Source organism: Plectropomus leopardus, chromosome 2, assembly GCF_008729295.1.
Source record: "Plectropomus leopardus isolate mb chromosome 2, YSFRI_Pleo_2.0, whole genome shotgun sequence".
In the NCBI taxonomy this organism is placed as follows: Eukaryota; Metazoa; Chordata; class Actinopteri; order Perciformes; family Serranidae; genus Plectropomus; species Plectropomus leopardus.
In genome coordinates this window covers 18636124-18659145 of record NC_056464.1, presented here as the reverse complement: position 1 = coordinate 18659145, position 23022 = coordinate 18636124, and positions in this window count along the sequence as shown.

Here is a 23022-nt window from a genome sequence, read left to right as displayed (position 1 = left end):
CAGCAGGAGCTGTGGCATGGATAGCTGCATTAGCCTCAGCCTCTGCGGTTTTGCTGGTGGTTTCTGAGGTGGACGGTGTGTCACAGTCATTTGCTTGAAAAGGTACAAGTATTTATCTCTACTAATAACATGTTGGATTCATGTTAATGTGTATTTTCAGACGTATACTTGTATCAGCCTCTGGGTTGTCCAAGTCCGAGTCTGACAGGGATATCATCTCTCCTGTTTGTATCTGATTTCAGTTGTTAACAAACTATTCCAAATAAATAACTCTGGTTTAAATAAGCAGCAAATTTAATCTGCAGTGTATTTAAATGTGGCCACTGTGAGACTAGCAGTGACAGTAACCATCTTTGAATCAATTGATTTCCAAACTGGAATAGCAGGAGGTTTTTTGTTCTTCCTATTCTGCACACGTTGTGTGAATGCAGCATTCAAGTACAGCAGTGAGTCTCTCAGGAACTGAGGACGAGCTGTGGAAGACTCTTCAGGATATAAGCCAATAGAGCGGGAGTGGCTCAAACAGTGTTAACAATTTCAGTAAGAGAACAGCGACGGCATCAAAACACACCGTCGACATATGTCCTGTCACCAGTCTTACAGATGAAACGAGCGTGTTGTTTATTTTATTCCAACTGACTATTGTAAGACGATCTTCCCTTTCCCGTCTTACCCCCTTTTTCCTCAACAGACACTCCCTTTTGCTCATTTTGCAGAGGATTCATCTTTGAAAAAGAAAGGGGGGAGTAATGTCGGAAGAGGGAGGCAGGAGGAAGATGAGGCCTCTGAGGACCCCGCTGATTTCTGTCAAGTGAGCCGCATTTTAATTCAACGTGCCAAGGCCAGTAGACTGCAGATGGACAGACACACACAAGCGTGCTCTCATATTTTCATATGCACATTCCTTCGGTCTCTCTGTACAGTGTGTCTGTCTGATACTCTGAATACAACAACAAACACTGCACCACCACCAGAGCTGTTAACCTGTAACCTGTCTAACTGTATTCACCGTAACGTCCTCTTTGCAAAGGCACACGGTAGGTAGGTTGCTGATTCTATGGACAGTATATCGCTGACAGGCCCTGGGACTGATGGAGCCTGTGTGTGTATGCGTGTGTGTGTGAGTGTGTGTGTGGCTGGTGGTGGTGGGGGAGTGACAGGCAGTGACGGTGGGTACACAGCGTAACCTTTAGAGTGGAGCCACAGGAGCATGACGGCCAGACTCCAAGGTAACAGAGAGAGAGACAGCGCGAGGTGTGCGGGGTTGTTGGGAGGAGAAGGAGAAAGTCGACAGGTAGGGGAGATAGAAACTTCAATGTATTTGTGTCATCTGCTCTTCTGTCTGTTTGCTTTGCCACGTCCCACTGCGAAACTGCCAGCAGCCATGAGGTCACATTAAAAAAAAAGTTCAACACTTTAGAAAACCTGTGACACACATCTCGTCTGTGCACTAAAGATAGATTCTGATTCTTTTCGAGTCTGTCTTAATACACTGCTGGTATATGATAATAGAGTTATTGGTTGCTGTAATCATCACATACTGAATTCTGACCATGAATTGATCACTTCCTAAAGCTGAACATTAAAATGCCTTTTTACACAGAACAAGACTGTGGAATAATTGTCCCCCTTTTTCTAACTGTGAATGTGGACAGGAGGAATAATCACAATGAACTGGCTGTACAACTGAAGGCCAGTTCAACTGAACACTGGCTCGGCATGTGAGTACTGTAAAATAATTTTTTTTTAAAAAGTACCCTTTAAAGGTCCAGTGTGTAAGATATTTAGTGACATGTCTTAATGAGGACTGCAGATTTTTACCAGCTGAAACTTCTCGTCCTCTCCAAAACGAATGAACAATGTTTAAAAATGGTAAAAACACTAAATAAAGCATTTTCACGTTACAAATCAGCATTTCTCTGACATTCAGCACATCCCAGACTGGCCACTAGCCCAGCACCTGCAAATGTGTGCTCATCTTTATTCTCTGATAACTTAAGATCCAGATTTTCAGGAGGTTTTTTACATAGAGGAGAAATATAAATACGCAGGGGCCTTCAGTGTGCTGTTGTTAGCCAAAAGATAGTATATTCCCCCAAAACCACACATTTTGTGAGTGAAACAATCTGTTACCTTCTGAACTTTAGAGTTGTTAGAAGATGTACTTTTGAACTTAAGAGAGAGCCATGCTAGCCTTTTTCTACTGCTTTCTCCATAGCTTTAAGCATGCTAGAACCTGTTTGCATGTAATAAGTAGTTAAAATTAGCATATATGAGTGTCAAAGAAAGTTTGCCCACTCGTACGCATCAGTGTGATCTAATCTACCCTGTTAAAGACTGTAAGTGTTAAAGATCTGAGTGAAGTTCTCCTATTCCACCATGACTTAATTACTCAGAGACTTAATCATTCCTCTTGTCCGGCAGCACTGATGCTAATTAGTTTCTCTGTACGCAGCCCGCACACACGTACTTTTCAGGCACACTCTCTCTACATATGTGATGACATGGTGCCTATTTACACTTTACACACGCTCACGTGCACGCACTGACACGGCCGAGTGTCTCCCTGCAACATGTTTCTCATTAGGATCTCTGCCCCGTCAATCGAGGCTTGGTGAATAATTTATAGATATTGGAGAGAAGATAGTTGGCAGAGGATGTGTGCGTCCAGCCCAAAGTCCCTGGTGTGAGTTTTTGAGCTTTCTCAAGTCACAGGGGTCTTTCTGACAATACTGTCCGCTGTGCAGCTAAGATCTCCTGTTCATTCACACTGACAGGCCACACACACACACACACACACACACACACACACACAGAGTGTACACATAATGAGACACAGACTAAGTCACACACATGAAATAAATAGACATCTACTTCTCTATAACAACCCTGTTTTTTTTATATATATTTTTTATATACAACTATTTCTTCTGCTAAAGACCTTTTGAGAAAAACAGAATTGTGAAACTGCTGCTTGGATTTTGTTATGTTTTTCTTTTCAATGAAACAAGTCTTTTTTTCAAACATGGTTTATGTTACATATTAATACAATGAATACAGTGCTCATGGATAAGGACAAAAACAGTACCAAGGGAAATTGCTGGGGAATTGTAGTTTAGTTCAAGAGAGATACGACCACAGGACATGACAAAGCCATAAAAAAAAAATGGCAGAACGTAATGAATTAATAATATTATGAAAAGGATTCTCTGTCCAAATGTTTGGAAATAATGGCCTAACAGAGCACTATGTTAAAAGGTACATTATAACAAGCTCCACCGTCAACTTCTTAGCTGTTATCAGAAACTTTTGCGTCTGCTCTCTAGTGCCATCTATTGGCTGTATTTATGCTAGGGCTTTACTTTAAGCCCTACTTACTTTAAAACTGAACATGTGGTTTTTTGTAGAGACTTTCGCTTTTGTTTTAGATGCTGCGTCAAAACCGTCTTACTCGCGTGCCATGCTGTGTCACTTCTGCTGACACACTTCCACGCATAACGTGAAGTGCTCCCAAACTTTTGAAGTTTGGTATGAAATGTCCTCTCTGCTTCCGCCATGCCTCTTCAAAGCACCGGCTTCTCCTGTCTGCATGTGACGTAAACAGTCCCGCGACACAGCGAGTGACGTAATAATCGCGCGAGACAACAAATTGATTTGAATTGTATTTGTTGCCAACACATTTAGTATTCAATTATAATCAGTTTTATTGATTCGTTGTTGCAGCCCTAATTTATGCCATCAAAAAGGACGCATATGTATATGAGGACAGTTACATTTACGTTTAATTAAGGAATACCAGTGAGATCTGCCTTCAGGCTGGCATGCATAAAGACGCACATTACACATGCACACATACAAATGTTCAAACACATTTATATACAATACAGACTTATATGCACCCACACACACACACACACACACACACACACACACACACACACACACACAGCTTGGACCCAGGCCTGTGACTATGACAAGCCCTGCTGTCTGCCTCAGTCCTCTCCCAGGCTTTGGGCGAGGATGGGGAGGAATGCTAAAGAAACCGGGAGAAGCCAAGCATACAGTTCCACTGTGGGGGTGGAGGGAGGTGCAGGCTTGAAGTGAGGGAGGAGGGGGGTGGATGCTGCTCGCCACACCACACAGCTCTCTTTCTCTCTTTCCCCTTCCTTTCCTAGCATCCTCTCAGTCTGCAGAGACCCCATGTGTGTCAGCCAAGCAGCGGAGCATCCCTTCTGTCTATTTTACCTATTTTTGTTGTTCCTCCTGCTGTCTCTTTCTCATCCCCATTTTACCATTTTTCTCCTTTATGTTTTTTATACTTTCTGTTTTATTTGATCATTTCTAAGCATTTCTTGTTAAGGGTGGTGTAGAAAAAGACCTTAAGAGAAAGGAAAAATTAATGTCCACAGTTGGCAGTGCTTGGAGATAGGAGGGGGCAGAAATGGAGAACCAAGTGGTGAAGGGTGTGGCAGACTCCAGGGAATTGAAAGTACAGTGTGTTTTGTGCATGTGTTTACCACCCCCTGTCCTCTAAGAAATAGTGATAAACTATAATTAAAAACTATTATTGATTTGCTTGTTATTGTTTTAAGAGTAACGTAAAGAAAGAACAAAATTGTAAAGAAAGAAAGAAAGAAAAAATGGTCAAAGAGAAGCAGCTCCTGTCACTGTGTGTGTGTGTGTGTGTGTGTGTGTGTGTGTGTGTGTGTGTGTGTGTGTGTGTGTGTGTGTGTGTGTGTGTGGACTTGTTTCCTGCTAAACTTCTCCACAGCAGGTGTCAGCTGAAGAAGAAGGCTTGGAGGCGGAGACATGGAGGAAGAAGGCAATTACTGTTGTGGAGCGTTTTGTTTTGTTTGTGGAAGAAGCATTGTTTGGCCTGCTGCTAATGAGGCCCAGCGAGCTTGATAATAATGAATTGGAGAAAAAGGTAACACAGGGACTGTGCGTGCATGCGTGTGTGCGTGCATGCGTGCGTGTGTTTGGTGGCAATGGTTGGTGGGATCATCTCACCAGAGAGTGCTGACATTCTCTCTGATAGGCCCCCAGGCTGAATGTGGTATCACTGCACTGTTTGATATTGATCCGGCCGCACACACCGCACACATACACACACACACTTTTCTTAGAATTTCCTTTTTTTCTGGCTCAACCTCGCAGCTTTTTTTTTAAGAATCTACGTCCATGTCACTGTGCTCGGATCTACCTTTTATTGACTAACTTGGAAGGAGCTGTATACAACATATAAGTATATCTATGATTCCTGAAATGATTCTGCAAAGCACGGATATGTTATGTTTATATTTTATTTGTATCATATCAACGTTTCTAAAGCGATGACTATGGCATCAAAAGCAGGTATTTTAAGCCAAAACAAGATCTTTCCCAACCTCAATTAAGTGGCTTTTGTGGCTAAACAAAACCACAAGTTAACCACAGAGTTGTTGAAGCAGACACGTGTAGTGTAGTTTTAACATATCCATATAATGTATAGATGTTACATATCCACGATTTGCAAAAATGTACAATGCCAATATTTATGAGGTGAAAGCACTATGTAAACCTTTTTAAAAGGTGCATATAAATAAAATTATTATCTAAGTTATAGGGAAGCATGGATTTTGGACATAAATGCACCTTTATTGATTAGTAATTAACTGACCTATCAAAATGTATAAAATGTGAAAAAAGTGAAATTGTCTGAATACTTTTCAAAATTCATGTACATTGTCTATATCCCCATGCAGATGGTATTAACAGGGGGAGGTGGTGAACAAAATATTCACCTGTAATTTAACTTTAACTTTTAAACTTTTTTTTTTTTTTTACCATTTCAGGATATGGCCTGCAATAGACATGGACATTTCACAGGACAAACCAAATGAGAAAGCCGAAAGACTGCGTGAAGTAAATTTGAGTCAAAAATAATACTCGGTCTCCATCTCCTCAATCGGGGCTAAGCGGGGCATCAGTTGTGACTGTAACTATTTCTGGAGCAGGGGCAAAAAAATTACCCATTTCAGACAAGAAAAAAAAATCCCTATGCCCAGACAGTATGAGAATTAACCCCCTTGGTTACTCACTCTGGTTTCCTTGGCTACACACATGTTGATCAGTTCATGTGAAGCACCTTCTCTTCTCCTAATTGATCGTTGCTGTTTGTCTGAAAGCCTACTTTTGTCTCTAGAATTACATTTTCTGTAAATTGTGACAGTGCTTTTTCTCACACTGTTTTACCTTTACCTTTGACAGCTGAACTAATTTGATTCTTTTTGCATTTTTCTAAAGAGCTATTTCTATTTTTATGTCTGACACTGAGTGCAGGCACAGTTCATTATGGCTATATGAACCTGACACTAGCATTCAGGAATGAAGACTGAAGAAAAGAAATTAAGAACTGCTCTAATGAATTTAATTGAAGTAAGGAAGATCTAAGACAATGTCTGAAATCAAAAGACAAATATTGACTTTATCTTTGTCATTGTGACCACGTTAGCATGCTGAAGTTAGCCTGCTGAAGTTAGCCTGTAACTCAAACCGCTCACAGTCTTGTTATTTTTCCTCACTAAGTTTTGTGATGATGTTTACTCCTGTCTCCTGGCTGCCATGTACCAAACTTTTTGTTAAAATCAATACTTAAATGTCTTTTTTTCTTTTTTAAACCTTTTTCTAAGTGACCTCTAATTTGTCCTTGTTTTTGCAGCCTTCCTCCTCATAGCAGTGTTGTTTGTCAGCTCTGGGTTTGGTGACGAGCAGAGGGATTTGGGCTGGATCTGATATGAGAGATGACCACCGTGATAACAACACTCATTGCTACACACTCACCTGTGCTATATTGAATCTAACTGTCACCTCTGCCTGTGTGGCTCGATGTGTGTGTGTGTACATGTGTGTGTTTTGGCTGGAAGGGTGTGTCTATGTTGAGTGCAAGGGGGGGAATTATAACTGCCCTCACTTTGGTGTCCAAAGGAAGCCCCTTAGATTCCTCTAGACTAACACCTCCCTGAGGAGAGAGGATCAGACAGTCTGTGAGAGGAATGAATCGTGTGTGTGTGTGTGTGTGTGTGTGTGTGTGTGTGTGTGTGTGTGTGTGTGTGTGTGTGTGTGTGTGTGTGTGTGTGTGGGTGCGTGACCAGCAGCTATGTTGGAGGGTTTGGTTAGCATGGACCAAAGACCACTGACAGCTTGGCTTCCTCTTGTCCTCTCCTACATTTCCTCACTTCTCTTTCTACATTTCCTCGCCTCTCTCTTTGCACTCCAGCTCCTCTTTGTCGCTCTCCATTTTCATCCTGAATACGGCCCTAACGCTTCATTTCTCCTTTGAGTCTTTCAGTGTACCGTCCAACTGTTAATAGCCTCTGTCAACACCAGCGGTCTTTTCTCAGACTGTTTGCTTTTTTCCCCTCCTTACCCTTATAAAGGTGAATACTTTCAGCATCCTGCTTTTGTCTATGTAGCTGTCTGTTTTTGACACTTTCTCCCGCTGCTTTATAAACCCTCTCTCCTCTCTTGTCTCTCTTCTTTTCGCCTCCACTGAGACGGTGACCAAAATATACAGTCTTATGTAAAAAAAAAACAACAAAAAAACAGCACACTTGTACACCTCCCTCCAGCCATTTAGCTTTTCTCTTCTCTCATGTCTCCTTTCATTTCTCTCCATTTCTTTTACTCATTTATATCTGCTGGCAAGAGCGGGGACGTGATGTGCATTCTCTTCCTAACTTATTACTTAATGTATTTGTCTCTTTATTATCTTCCTCCCCTTCTCCGTCTTCTATCCATCCCACTAATGGACAGACATATATTTTAGAGACCTTTAAATCTGAGTTTTCTTATGCCATGCTTCTGAGTCATGCGTCTGCATTCGTACACATCTGAAGCTGTGACTGTCTGCTGTGGTCTCTTATAAAACATGTAGTAACCCGAATGGCTTCTTAATGTCTCTCTCTCTCTCCGTCTCTTTGTGTGATTCTCCATCTCTCTCTCCCCCTGACCAGCCTGTCCCTCTGGGGTGGGGCAGAGGTGAGCCCAGTGGACCAAGACAGACCTTGTCTATTTCCATCCCCCTCTCACCCGGTCCCTCTCTGACGACACGCCTGACGACGGCCCCCTGGTACCATGACTGACCCCTTCAGTCAGCTCTCATCAGCCGGATTGGCAGCTGTCAATCAACTGTCTGGGCTGCGTTGTGACAGGATGAAGCATTGATAGACAGTCGCTATGTTTGTGCGTGTGCTTGTGTGTTTGCACTCGCCACTAATACACTTCTATAATATCAGAGCTGTTCAAAGTTAATTACTTATTTATTTATTTGTTTTGATTTTTTTTTTTTTTTTTGCAAGGAGGATAATGGGGGCTTCCAGGGATTCAGCCTTTTTAGCATTTCTGTTAAAAAAATCAAAATATTCATTATTTGGATTGCTTGCATGTGTGTAAATGTGATATAAAATATCTATTCAGCTGAATTAGTTGTGTTTGATTAACATCCAAATGACTAAGAAGTCATTAAAGTCCATCAGGTGAGATTCGGCTCAGGCGCTGCATTTATTTAAACATGCCTCCTGTGTTGTGTTATCAAGTAAGACAAACATTTCCAGACATTTGAATGTTTTGTAGCCAGTGGCAAAAGAGAAAAGCAGCAAGGATTTCTCAGCTCGCCTGTCTTTGTTGTGTGGGAGCAGACACATCCATTGTTTATGGGCATTATTATTCTCCATTGCCACCAAACCGCTAATGACATGGCATTCAGATCAAACCCCTCTATTTATGGCAGTCAGGTTGGAACTTGAGCCATGTTCTGCAACTGTGTGGACGAATTAATGGTTGAACTGTGTGACACTATTGTATAAGGCAGGAAGAAAAAAATCCCTTAGCCCTTCCTTATTACAATATTTCTCTATGAAAGTATCACAGCTTACAAACATGTAGATGACTTAAGATTTAGCGTTAAAACTACACTTGACATGAGCAATATGTTCTATAAATAACAGTGTAAAAGAGGCCCTTTACAGTAGTTAAATGCATGAAGAAGTATCAATACCACAATATTAAAACTAGAGCCGGAAGAAGGATTTAGATCTTTGATTTCAGTAAAAGAAGTAATACTTTATATAGTAGTAACACTATGTATTCACCACTAATAATAGAGTAAAAATACTCTGTTACAAGTAAAATTGCATCAAATCTTCACTTAAGTAAAAGTACAAACCTATTGGCATTAAAATATACTTAAAGTACCAAAATGTTAAGTATGTATTATGCAGAATGCCCCATATCTGTATTATCCACACATTATGTTATTTGATTTGAATTATTGATGCAGTATTCATCATTTTAATGATATAGCTGGAAAAGGTGAAGCTCATTTGAATTATTTATATTTTGCTGCATTGCTTAATCTACAATAATATATCAGAATGTATTATTTGTTTAAAAAATTGTATAAATTATCTAAATGCAAAGTAATTAGTAACTAAAGCTGTCAGATAAATTAAGTGGAGTAAAAAGTACAATATTTACCTCTGAAATTTGAGTAAAAGTATTAAGTATAATAAAACGAACCTGGTTATATTACACCCCGATTTAAAACTCCATATTGGTTCCATAAAAATTAAAAGTCCAACTTTAAAATTTTCCCTTACTTACAGCTTTCTAATATTCTGAACATGTACTCAAAAGTATCAAAAGCAAAGTACTCATATTGTAAAATGGGCCCCATCATAGCATTATCATTATCATAAATATATTTAAAATATATTATGAATGATTAAAATGACAGCAGCATTCTCCTGTCAAGATAAAGCTAAAACTGATCATATTTTTGTTTTATAAAATTATTTATCTGAAAATTAACTAATAATGACTGTTATATTAATGTTGTAAAATGTAATAAAAAGTACAATATTTCCCTTTGAAATGCACTGAAGTAGAGGTTTAAAGTATCTTAAAATAAACATACTCAAGTGAAGTACTCAAGAACTATAATTAAATGTATTTGAGAAAATGTACTCGTTTCATTCCACTGCTGGTAAAAAAAAAAAGGCCATTATCCTGCCTTAAGCCTGATTTTTAATCTAAAAACAAAAAGAAAAAAAAATCCTAATATTTTAACTCTTATGCTTCAATGAACTCTATGTGGTAGCTACTTATATAGCAAATTACATCCAATTTGACCTTGTCTTTGCCCCTCACCATGCATCACATAGCAGAGGACTGAAGAAAGAAATTAAGAACTGCTCTAATGAATTTAATTGAAGTAAAGAAGATCTAAGACAATGTTTGTATTACGAGTATGCTGCATGTGTTACTGACACACAGCTGTCACCCTCAAGCTATTGTCCTCACATGCCAAAACCTGCAGCTTTAAGGAAGCCGTCAAAGTTATAGACGCAAACACGTAATGAGAAAGTTCCCAGTTTGATTTCCTGGATCATGTGGAAAAATGAAAATAGGAAAATGATGGCCTTCCCCCTCTTGACAGCTACTGTGGGGATGCACTTTAACCGAAACACCAAAATGAAGCAGCAGAAACACAATGTTCAACCTGGGAACCACACTGGTGTGAATAAATGTAAGGGAAATTGTAGGAGTGGCTTAACAGTCAGTTTAGTCTTAAAATTTGCACAAATAATAGAACATATCTGAAATCTGAATTCTTAGATTAAAAAAATATATATTAAAAAATGATTTCAATATTGTCATGTAGGGTTGCTGTTTTCTCAAAAAGAAAAAACAAAAAAAAACAAAAAATAATAAAAACTGGTGAATCACCCACTCGGCTGGCTTAACAATTCATCATTATGTGTAATGAAAATCTTATAATCCGAAGGCAGTACAATTAAGACTGTGATTTATATGACTGCAAATTAACATATCAATAAGCCTTATAGGAAATGTCTCATTAATTAGTCATCCCTTAATTGGCCCTGAATGCCATTAGCGCGTTGTGTGTGTTAACCATGCGTTCATTAATAACATTACTGTGCGACCCGGATCTGCATGACCAAGCTAAGATTAGTTTAACTGTTGTTGCCTCTTCAGCTGTTGCACGCCGCTGTTTGTGTGTGTGTTTGGCTGTTACAGTGCGAGTGTGAGAGAGAATGATATGACACCCATGCCCATGCTGATGTTGGTTCTGCTTTGATCAATGGTGCCTGGCATTGGGAGGGGGTGGCGGCTGGAGGTGAGCTGAGGGGTAAGGGGGGTCCGAACCTCCCACTGGTGCTGATGAAGACGAATGAGCTAACAAGACATGACGGAATTGCTTTTGCAAAGAGGGGGGCTGGATGGTGTGTCGTGATATTGTGTTGAGGGCGGCTAAAGGGGCAGGTTGATTTATTGTTCGAGCAGCAGAAAGCCACCGTTTTACCTCCCCTCCCTCCCTCCCTACTTATTCACAGAGACCCTTCGGTCTTTAATTACAGCCCCCAGCCTACTCCATTCTCTCATCCATGTCCTTATTAAAAGAGTCATACCACACATCATACATCCAGGCTGGCAGAGGACAACAGTATATATGAGACAACGCCTGAGGAGGGGGGCGAGGATCGGAGCCCAAAATGTCACATCCATGTTGATTTTGCATTCCATTACCACCTTATGGTCAGGGAAAAACAGGGAAAAAAGACAGAAATTGCAGGAAGAGTAATGAAGCCAGGGAACTGAAGGTCAAACGAAGACCTAGAAAAAAAACATGAAACAGGGAATAGATGAAATCCAGGAGAGGAGGAAAATGGGGCGATTAAGATATGTACATAATGGGAAAGGGGGATAGGGGGATGACAAATGAAGAAATAGAGCAATCCTCAGAGAGAGGAGGAGGGGTAAAGACATGTTAAATGGTTTGGGAGGCCTGTGAGTAAGGTGGAGCACGGCGGTCCAACCTGATGAATTCATAAAAGGCCTTTGGAGGAAACGAGGAGGAAAGGTAAACAATAAGAAAATGCAAAATTTCAGCTGGAAAAAGGGAAAAGTTGGAGCATAATCGGTGAGAAAAAGCTGCACCAGCAGCACTTATAGCATTGCTGGCCAATTAAAGATTATTCTGTTTGTTGTAAAATGAATATGAATAATCTAATTATATCGCACAAGACTCCCCTGCACCAGTAAGTGGACAAATAGCTGAGCAGGTCTACATTAGTGATTCTCTGCAGCGAAAAGGCGAGAGAGGGGGAGAGGTAAGGCACCCCACACAATTAATCACTGCATTGCCATTCGCTCTCTGAAATATCAGCCTATTAAAACATTCATTGAGATGATTAAACTGCAATAAAATCTAACAAAATTTGCACTGACACTTTCAGTGCTTGATTTATTACGGCCAAGGCTTTGCATGTGCTTCTCCATCCCCCGATAAACAGAGACGGGAAAGATCAGATGCTGCTGCCACCTGCTGGCTGACAGCGAGCTGATGGGAGCTCAGTCTGACTCGGTAATAAAGATTCTGATTTCTCTTTAGCAACACTTTTAATTCCATGCAAGCAATGCCAAGTCAGTACAAACTTGATTTGAAACCAAGCACTTTTTGTTCTTGTAATTTTAATATATATTTGATATTTTGAATCAAGATCTACAGCCAAAAAATGATTTCATGACTGTAATTCAGATTCTAATGACACAATGTCATTTTATGTTGTAGTCTGTAGGTAATATTATTAATAGTTGAAAGAAAATGAGACATTTTGGCTTTGTAATATAGTTCATCACAAAGAGAACCAACAAATCACTATTATTTTCATTATGGATTTGGCCAGCAATAGGGTTCACAATAAAAAAAGAATTTATTCACACTGGTATTTTTTATTATTATTATTTTTACTTGAATGTAAATAAAGTGTTGTTTGTATAAAAAAAAAGTACCAGGGGAGAATCGCCTGGACCCTCTGACAAAGGTCCAGGCTAATTATAATGTATTAATTATTGATGTTTGTTTATTAACTGGCCCCTGGCCTCCTGTCATTTTGTAAAAGTGGCCTCTGGGAAAAGCAAGTTGAGTGTCCGTGTACTAGACTGAATGTGGGCACAAGGGTGCAGTATGATAATTCTGTCACAGTGAGATTTTATTTATTTATTATTTTTTTTTTAAGAGAGCAAGACTAAGTTTCAACTATCCTCTAGAGCTACAGTATGTGACTCTACCATGCTGCAGTATGTGGAAAAAAACATGAATAAACAGTAAAGGAACTTGGAGCACTCCTTGAATAAGGCGGGCCGAATCAGTATGGCTCATTTGTAGGTGTGAAATTTCAGAAGAAATCAGTTATAATAAAGTCATAAAACCATCTAGTCTTCTGATTACAGTTGTGTGAGAGTGCAAGTGCATGTGTGAGGAGGACAGATAAGGAATGATGGGGATAGATAGAGAAAGAAAGAAAGAAAGAAAGAAAGAAAGAAAGAAAGAAAGAAAGAAAGGTCTCAATGTAATGTTAAACATGCAGCTTCATGTTTCTAAATGTCACAGCGGTTTCTTTATGCAAATTTGAATTACACGCACCCATTTGTAAACCATTTTTGCAATCATTGAGAGCTGTATTGCTGTAAGTGATTATCCTACATCATTCTCTTTCACACAGCAGGATGTTACTACTGTATGTTACACATAAGTGGAGATAGCGAGGGCTCAGACTGTAACAACATCCAGTCCACATTTCACTGCATTAGCTGAAATGGAAGTGTTTTGTGTTGAACTGGTGTTGTATTGATCCGTATGGTTTATTACAGGCTGTGCGAGTGTTACTTGATACTGTCTGGGAAGACAGGACGGGGGGATTACCTGGAAATTGTGCTATTGATCGGGGTTTGCCTCCAGAGAGGGCTGCACGTCGCTCAACCCACCGGGGGCGCACAGTATTGGAAAGATGCTGCACAAACAAACTGAGACGTGTGTTTATGACACGCTGCCCTTTGTCCAGGTGATGGATCTGCTTTCGAGGTCATTGTGCTGGTGGGAAAGTGGGGTGTTAAAGGAGAGTCATGACATGAGCTGATGACTCACATCAATATTACATTATGCCATTTAAAGCCTTTTTAACTTTAATGATGCTGGTGCTTGGTTAGGTGTAAGCAGTGGAAGTACATTTGTAAATACTCTGTACTTGTGCACATTCAAGGTACTTTTACTTGAAGTATTTCAATTTAATCCAATTTTATTCCTTTACTCCACTACGTCTCAGAGGCAAATATACTTTTTACTGCAATGCGTTTCTCTGACAAATTTAGTTACTTCTCCTGTTTCAGTTTTTCTTACCCTCCCTGTACAGTGAAAATCACATATCTCCCAAAATTGTAATTTTGAAGTTAATTTAGTTATTTTTATTTAAAGGAGCAGTGTGTATGATTGAGGGAGAATAAATGGCAAGGTGAGGATTGCAGATTGCAACCAGCTGAAATTGTTGTCAATTGGAATTCCCTCAGTGTTTGTTGTTTAGGAAGTTTTCACCAGGAGCCAAATTATCTGCAGTCTCTCCCTCTCAAAACAAATGAACCTGCACATTTGCACCAGTAAAAACGCTTAATAAAGCAGTTCCACAGTAGAAATAAGCATTTCTTTGTATGTCGGTGCCAGGTCATTAGCCTGGCTCAAATTTGTCTCAGAGTACTAAAGATTTGACTGCACAGTTTCTACTTTTCATACTTTGAATAGCTACATTTTGCTGATAATGCTTATACATTTTATTTAAATTTGGTATGAAGGACTTTTACTTATAGTGGAGTATTTTTACAGTGTGGCAGTGTTAACCTTGTCATTGATTTGGAACCTGTCCAGGGTGAAGCCTACCAAGCTTCTCGCCTAATGTCAGCTGGGATCGGCTCTGTAAAGGACAGGCGGTTACAGATAATGGATGGTTGAGTGGTGTTAGTCCTTTTATTTAGGTAAAGGATCTGAGTACTTCTTCCACTACTGGGTGTATCTGCTCTTACACTTTTTTCTCTGAGGACCAAATTGAAATTTAGACTTGGTAAGTAATGACGTGTTGGCCAATTCTCACCTTTTCAAAGGGCAGTTTGGGGGTTCAGATTTGGTGATAGTTATGACACTGTTAGTCATGGCATTGTAATGGCACAGGTCCAAGTTTAGATAATAGTTACTTTTTTATAGAGAACAATGCGCAAACATGTCTCAGCACTAGATTTAAAATAATGAAAATTAGTCAACCAATTATTTAATCAAGTGAACAAAATAAAAAAGGAAAAACATTACAGGATTAGGAAGGCATTAGCGGTTGCAATTTCCGAGCAGGTTAAAATTAGAAAAGAGGTCCAGAATCTGACGAGAGCCCTAACACCCAATAACTGCCATCTTTTAACAGGTTAAGATTATTAAAAAAGGTCTATGATCAGGTTGGAATAAAAGAGCTTTTACAAGCAACTATTATGCTCTCAAAAATGGTTAAAAAAAAGAGATCTCTGGGCACGTTAAGAGTGAAAGAGCTCCAACAGGCAACTACTGCAATCTCCAAACAGGTTAAGACTGGGGAAGAGGTGCGAGGTCATATTATGGTAGAGGACCTAACAATCAATTATTTCCAACTCCAAACAGGTCAAGGTAGGAAAAAGAGATCTAAACATTATATAACCCTATTACCATTTTACTTTATTTGTGGCTCAGTGCCTAATATGCCTTATTGATATGATATTGTCATTTAAACAGACAGGATGTACTGCAGAGTGCCGATCCATTTTTCTCCTTACTCTGCCATTGCGTTCCAGTCCATGTCATGTCACTTACATGTCCCATAAAAATTAGATATTTGTACAGGTCTGTAGATTTATTTCCTTTATGTAGATGGTACCTATGTTGACACATTCAGGTCACTGGTTAAGATAAGGGCCTCAGGCATTAAGTCAATGGGGTCCTCACAAATAGATATACAGTAAGCGTGTGTACCTGGCATGCATGGTGTGTGTGTGTGTGTGTGTGTGTGTGTGTGTGGTCACATTGTCAGGCTGCCTGTGCTTCAGTATTGTAATCTCAGTCTTCTCTGGTATGAATCACTCTAGTGTGTCAGCCACATTGCTACATAGCTGACCGTCTGAGTGGCTGCAGTGTCACTCAGCAGTGATTTAAATAACACTGACCCTGTATTACCTCGCACTACCGTTACATGTAAACTGTCACGTATAACATATGTGGAGACGACAGATTAGATTAGATAGACTGATGAAGTTTTTTTTTCAACTTAAATTTGACACTTGAGTCCTGTGAGACAAAACTGTAGTAAAGGGCATCACAGATGAATGAACACTGCTGAGTGCTAAAGGAATACTTCACCTCCCAAGTGACCGTTACTGTATGAGTATCATGTGTCATTGTGTCACTTTGCTGAATTAACCATTTCTACAAACAAAATCACATAAATCCAAAACATACACAAACTAACTGAAGCAGTGGTCGATCAATATCTTCCATGTTCAGCAAGGTAAATTACTGTTTTTAATCAATGGAGTCTAGTTTTGATGAGCACAGAAATAGGTTTTTTCACTTTTAGTTTACTTCCCTGTTGGAAAGGACTGAGCATACAACTGTATAAATAAGATGTGGTTTATACTGTACGAGAGTGGGACAGTTTATAAGCTTATGCTTTGATATGGCTTTGCTGTTCTTAAACATGGTCACTTTTTACGGCAATTCATCAAGAATTTATTCCATTTTAGGTTTCTGCGTTCACTGTGGAGGCAGCGGACCGATAATAACCGATGACGAAATGGCCATTTGGGAGGGATATTCCCTAAATATGTCAAACTAATATGAGAATGATACAAAGACAAACACTTATTAGATGTAATTGGTGTTAATAACAAATAGAACCATTAATAAATGAATATAAAGCTATCTATATTCTTGTACTATAGATACATTTATAGTATACATAATAATATAACAAAGTATATTATATCATCTATCTGCAATTTATACAATGTACACACACTAAAGGCTACCATAGTGTAGTAGAGAAAAATATAAAAGCACAATGGCAATATATCATTGCTACTTAATGTAATAAGTAAAACAATGGAAAATAAAATAGTGTTTAATACGTTACTATGTTTTATAATACTAATCCCATCACAATAATAACACTGACGATGTGTAATTTTGGATAAGGGCAGGTGTGTTTTTGTTACATTGTGCCAAATTAAGCCAAATCTTAACACCAGCCATCATACTGTACACTGCAGCACTAAAAATATGTGACAGGAGATTAAAAATGTCACAGGCTACACTCTATTGTGTCTACTACTCACTCTATTGGGCAGTGTGTGGACGACACCACGATCATCAGCCGTATTACAAACAACGATGAGTTCATACTTGAACCTACTGCTTAACGTCAGTAAAACTAAGGAGCTTATTGTTGATTTTAGAAAGAAGGAGGCATAGACACACACCCCTGTCTACATCAGTGGAGCTGAGGTGGAGCAGGTGAACAGCTGTAGGTTCCTTGGAATCACTATCACTGAGAACCTGTCCTGGTCATCATCACCACCCAGGTTAAAAAAGCACAGAGAAGGCTCTACTTCCTACGGAAACTTAGGAAGGCTAAATCCCAGAGCAAGATCCTGGTTAACTTCTACAGAGGAGTGACAGAAAGCACACCGACTAGAAACATCACTAACTGGCATGGTTCATGCACGGCCCAGGACAGGAAGGCACGGCCCAGGACAGCGGGTGATTAAAACCGCCCAGAACGTCACTGGTTCTCATCTACAGAGCACCAGTGACCTTGGTGAAGTGAGGTGTCTGCACAGAGCCTAAAGGGTACTGAAAGACAGCAGTGAGACTCCGCAACTCCTCCTTCGACGCCAAAAAGATGTAGCAGGATTTAGGGTCAGCTTTAATTTCAGTTCTTCTTAAACCACATGTAAGAAAAATTACAATAAATCTACCTTGTACCTTGTAATATTACACAATAGTGTGTTGTGTTATTTGTGTCACACCCCTCAGCACTATTGCCCTGTGATTTACAGACCCTGGTGGATTGTATCCAGTTACCCGCCATGCTTTAGCGATGCACAATAAAATAGAGATATCAAAGCTATTAATACAGATCAGATGCAGAATGGTTGCTACAGAGGAGAGATGTGGTACCCGGGCGTCCTCGCAGCCCAGTGGATCCTCTCTGTCACACTGCTGGCCTGCCTGCTTCTCTGGCTCAGAAAGAAAAGTAAAGGTACAAATTCAGTGTAGATATCTGCTTGTTTGTTTGTGACGGGTCATTTCAGTCTGTGCCCTTATTATATTTGAATGTAATTCTGCCTAAAGTCCACAAAATGCATTTACCAGAACATTTCTTGTGGAAACTTTTACTGAACCATGTCATTTTTTGTGAACTATCATATTCTGTATATTTGCCACTTCATAAATACACAAGTATAACACTTTTCACAAGTTCAGTTATTGGGATGACTGTGCAGTTTAACAGTAATGGCGGTAAAAAGAGGGAGGGGTTCCTGAGTGTTTTATAGATAGCAGCAGTGTGTCTGCATTCAGACATCTTGTATCTATTTTGAGACAACTCCAGTAAGCTGCCTGCAACTGACATGCCTCCCACTCTCACTGTTGTCCCATTGATTCTTTTTCTTTAGTCTTTAATCCATTTATACAGTCATACTATCAATGACTGACCACATTCTGCTGTAATTTAACACTGTTCATGTTGAGCTTTTCCTTTAATATGCACTGATATACTTATTTAAGAGACAGAAAATAAAGTCAACATTTCAGCATTGCTCATAGTTAAATTAAATCAGCTTCATTTGCATTAACTGAACACTTTAATAATCAGAAAACTCTCCACACACACACACACACACACACACACACACAGGTCCACATTGAGGTGTAATACTGCTGTATCAAATTTCTCATCTGATTCATAATTCCAGACATGAATAGCGGACTAACACAATATAATGTGTCTGCTGGTGGAAGGGGAGTAAATTAAGAAGTGTCTGACAGTCGTGTCATGAGGGTTGAATTTTTCTTCATATAGACATTACTCACACTAAGAAATTACAAACAAGTACAAAATAGTCATGTGAATTATAAGCTTTGTGAGTGGGAGCAATCCATTTACCATAAAATACCCAGAGGCCTTGCTTGTGTGCAACCAATTTCACCTTCTAGTTACAAATACATTAATCTTTATTGAACTGGACGTATGTGACCTGCTGGATCTAGAGAGGATGATTTATTTTAGAAAGTTTTGCAAAACATGTTTTTGTGGTTTATCCCCAGTCCGCATCCCTACATAACCGGCCTTTCAGCTGTAGCTCACATAAAGACACAATAAGGCTAGTGGGAGTAAAGTAGCCTGCAATGCACACATAGGGGATGTTACATGGTGATCACAAATGCTTGAAATGAGAGAAAACAAAGAGGAATAATGCTTTTGAGCATGCTGTGTTTTGTAGAACAGGTCTATCATGTGGGTGAGCTGCTACCTTGTGCTGTGCAGTGCCTTACGGAGAGGTTGTCTATAATAAACGCTGTTGTATCAGATGCAAAGCACAGTCCAAACAGAACAGTTGCGTGTGGATTACATTCTGGGTAATGTGTTACGGTTCTCCCTCCTCAGGGCGTGATGACCTCTCAGCATCTGAATGTGAAAGCAAGATGACCTCAAGCTCTGATCCACCGGGGGATGCTGGTAGGCTGGACTGCAGTGAAAGGACTATCACTAACAGCTGCAAAATGCAGTGTCACTAATACAGCAGTGGTAGAGACAGATCTAAAACTCAGTTTTAGAGACCACCAGGACCACAACTAACTTGATTGATTTGATGTACCACAGACCAAATACTTAAAATGCAGAAGCCGACACTTAGCTGAACATGCCGTGGTAAAACACAGCATACAACATTAAATCAACAAATGAATTATCCTGCATGTACCAAAACAAAGGTAATATCACAAAAGGTAAATAAAACGGACTTTTCCCTCTTTTAGGCTCTTAAAGCCATGTGAGAGATAATTAAGTGTAGACCAGTCAAGTCCAAACTCCTGCCTGGGGGCCAATTGTAGCCCGCAGACCAATTTTAAATGGCCCTTGGCTTATCTCTCAAAATGTTCTATATGAATAACAAAATATTGGCTAATGAAGCAAAATTACTTCTTATTCACCTCACAATGGCAGGACTATCACACAGTTTGTAGACATGCACTAATTAGAAACCACGCAGACAGAACTTATGCGCTCTCAAAAACAGATGTTACACACACAAATGAACTGTTACCAGCAGACATAGCCTGCTCCAGCATCTGATCTGTTTTTTTAAACACACTAACTACTCTATTATGAATGATATAAGGGGTACAGTAGATATATACATGATCTGATCATGATAAATGATCAAATATGCTCTCAGTGCTTCCACAATGCTTGTCAGTTTCGTCTAAACAGAGAGGAGGGAGACATGCAGACACAGAGACAGACAAGCACACTGAGACGCACATACACACACTCACAGACACATACACACAGCCAGAGACACAGAAGCAAGCAGGGACAGAGAGACAAGGACAGACTTTGCTGTGTGATTAGAAAGGAGCAGAGAAGGAGAATCACTGCTGGCCATCGCGGTTAACTGTGGTCCTGGTGTGAATGGCTAGGAGACTGCTTGCAGGCAGCTGCATGACAAATAACCTATCGGGGTGCTTCTGAGTCCAGTGTGAATCAGGGGCCAAATAGGAAACATGGCCACCACAAAAAAGCTTAAAGTCAAGAGCAGCAGCTGCCCCTTTCAGGGGAGGTGAAAATTTGAATTCTTTTTCACTTAAAGCTGAAACAGTTGTGTTTGTATGTTTTCAAAAAAGTTTGGACACTTCTGGTTTAGTCTGTCCATCCTGGAGGGACGGTCCCTTAAAACTGGTTAACCGCTGTTATTTTAGGTTAGAGCAGTTTTTAAGTAACTATCTTAACTTAGGTTTACAGTTTGTCTTTTACATTTACATTGTTAGTCTATTTATTTGAGTTTACTCTTTTTCTCTCTTTCACAGGTAAGAGAACAATAAATACAAATCCAAACTTAAATTATGTGAAACAGTATATACCATATCATAACACTGACAACTATGAAGGAATACAGTAAACAACATATAACACTTAAAATCCAGTTCAAGTCATTTTCAAACATTCGACTTCAGTCCCAGCTATTGTTTCAAACTCATTTCAAATTCAATGCAAGAAATCCAGTTCTGTTTCCAGGTCGCTTCAGTTAAAAAATAAAGTAGTGTATCAAAATCACTTTAGTTCAGAGGAAATAAAAAAGGTTCAACACTCTTACCGTCTGCCAGCGAGTTTACCAACAGTCCATCTGTGAGCAGCGGATCCTCTCACCGGCACGATGAAGAAGGATCTGTACAAACGTGGTCCATGGGTTTTGCTCACCATGTTGTTTTCCGCTGTGTGTGTTTGTCGTCCCACACACACACCATGGAAAGATCTTCACTCAGAGTCCAAACTCCAAACCGATACATCAAAAAAGACCTGACCTGTATGACAGGTTATAAAGAAAATAAATTACTTTTCCATTTAAATCATCTTAATCATCATTTCCCAGATGCACAATAATTTTTTTTTGCTACTGACAAAATGAACACGTACAAAAAAAAAACAAACAAAAAAAGTATTTTTCTTATTTTGCACAATGAATGAATATTACATACACTAAAAAGCATTGTATTTGATGTCTCCATCTGCTGGTCGACCATCACCATAAGAGTATGCATAATATGACTTGAGACTTGATCATCACTAAAATTACATGGGATATATCAATATCTCTGTGTTATTGGCAAAATGAGCCGTTATATATCAGCATATAGGATATCAGCAAAAAAATACATACATGTTGTGCATCCCCAATAAAATTAAAAGATCGCTAACAGAAAAATGAATGTAAATATAAAATAATGACATGAATTGTATCACTTAAAAGTAATTTAAGATAACTTTATACATGCGCCTTTGACTGACATGTTACAGAACGCCGTGTAAGCTGCAAAATAAATTAATAAAACAAGTGCAGTTGGCAAACAAAAACATTGTTTTCTATCTAGTTATATTCAACAATGTTTCCAAACATTTTCATGGACACAATTCCCAAACTTTTTCATTACTTTTAAAGAAATCATAAGAAAAGTTTTTTTTTTCTTTGCCCACTTTTTGGCATTTTTCAAACATTTCAAACTCTATTCAAAAATAATTTCAAGTAGCCTTCAAACAGGAAGGGAGAGACAAACCCAGAAAGAAAATAATGAAACGTACATAATCACATCACACGCGGAGGCAAATTAAAGCTACAGAAAATTAGTTTGCTGTTGTGCTGCATAAGGTGGGATGTCATCCAGGAAAGATAGCTGTAGCAATTGCACTACACAATAAAATTCCACGTCTTTTCCAACATTTAGAATTATCTTTATTTATCCCATGTCTTTTCCAGGCATGGAAAAAAAGTGATTGTGAAATTTCTTGACTTTTCATGTATTTTCGTGACCGTGGGAATCTTGATTTAATGTCCTTCTTATCATATTACCTGTCGCTGTATCAGCTAAAACTGTGTGAACGCCTGCTCTGAAGAATGCGTAAAGTATGCGCATTCTCGCCGCACATTCACACAGTTTATGTTGGGGGGGGGGGCGTGTGCATGCTGTTTGCGCGCACACATTACTTATGAATCAGGCCCCTGGTGTTTCAAATGTAACAAAGCTCAGTAACCCCCCCCCTTACAAATGTACATTTACACAAGGCCTCTTAATAAACCGACGGTATTATGTGCTGAGTTTGTGGTGTTATTTCCTTTTGCACACAGTTACATGCTCTTTGCTAGCGTTCAGTCACTCAGGTGTAAACATTACAGGCAAAGTGAGCAAAGTTTCAATTAAAGGAGTTCAAACTCACCAGAATCGTCGTGGTTCGTTAAGTGAAGGTCCTCATGAATCACCGACCAGGAAAAATGGTTTTAGAGGTTCTATATCAAGTTTTTATTCGCTAATTTCTGTGCTACTCCCCTGCCTTTGGCTCC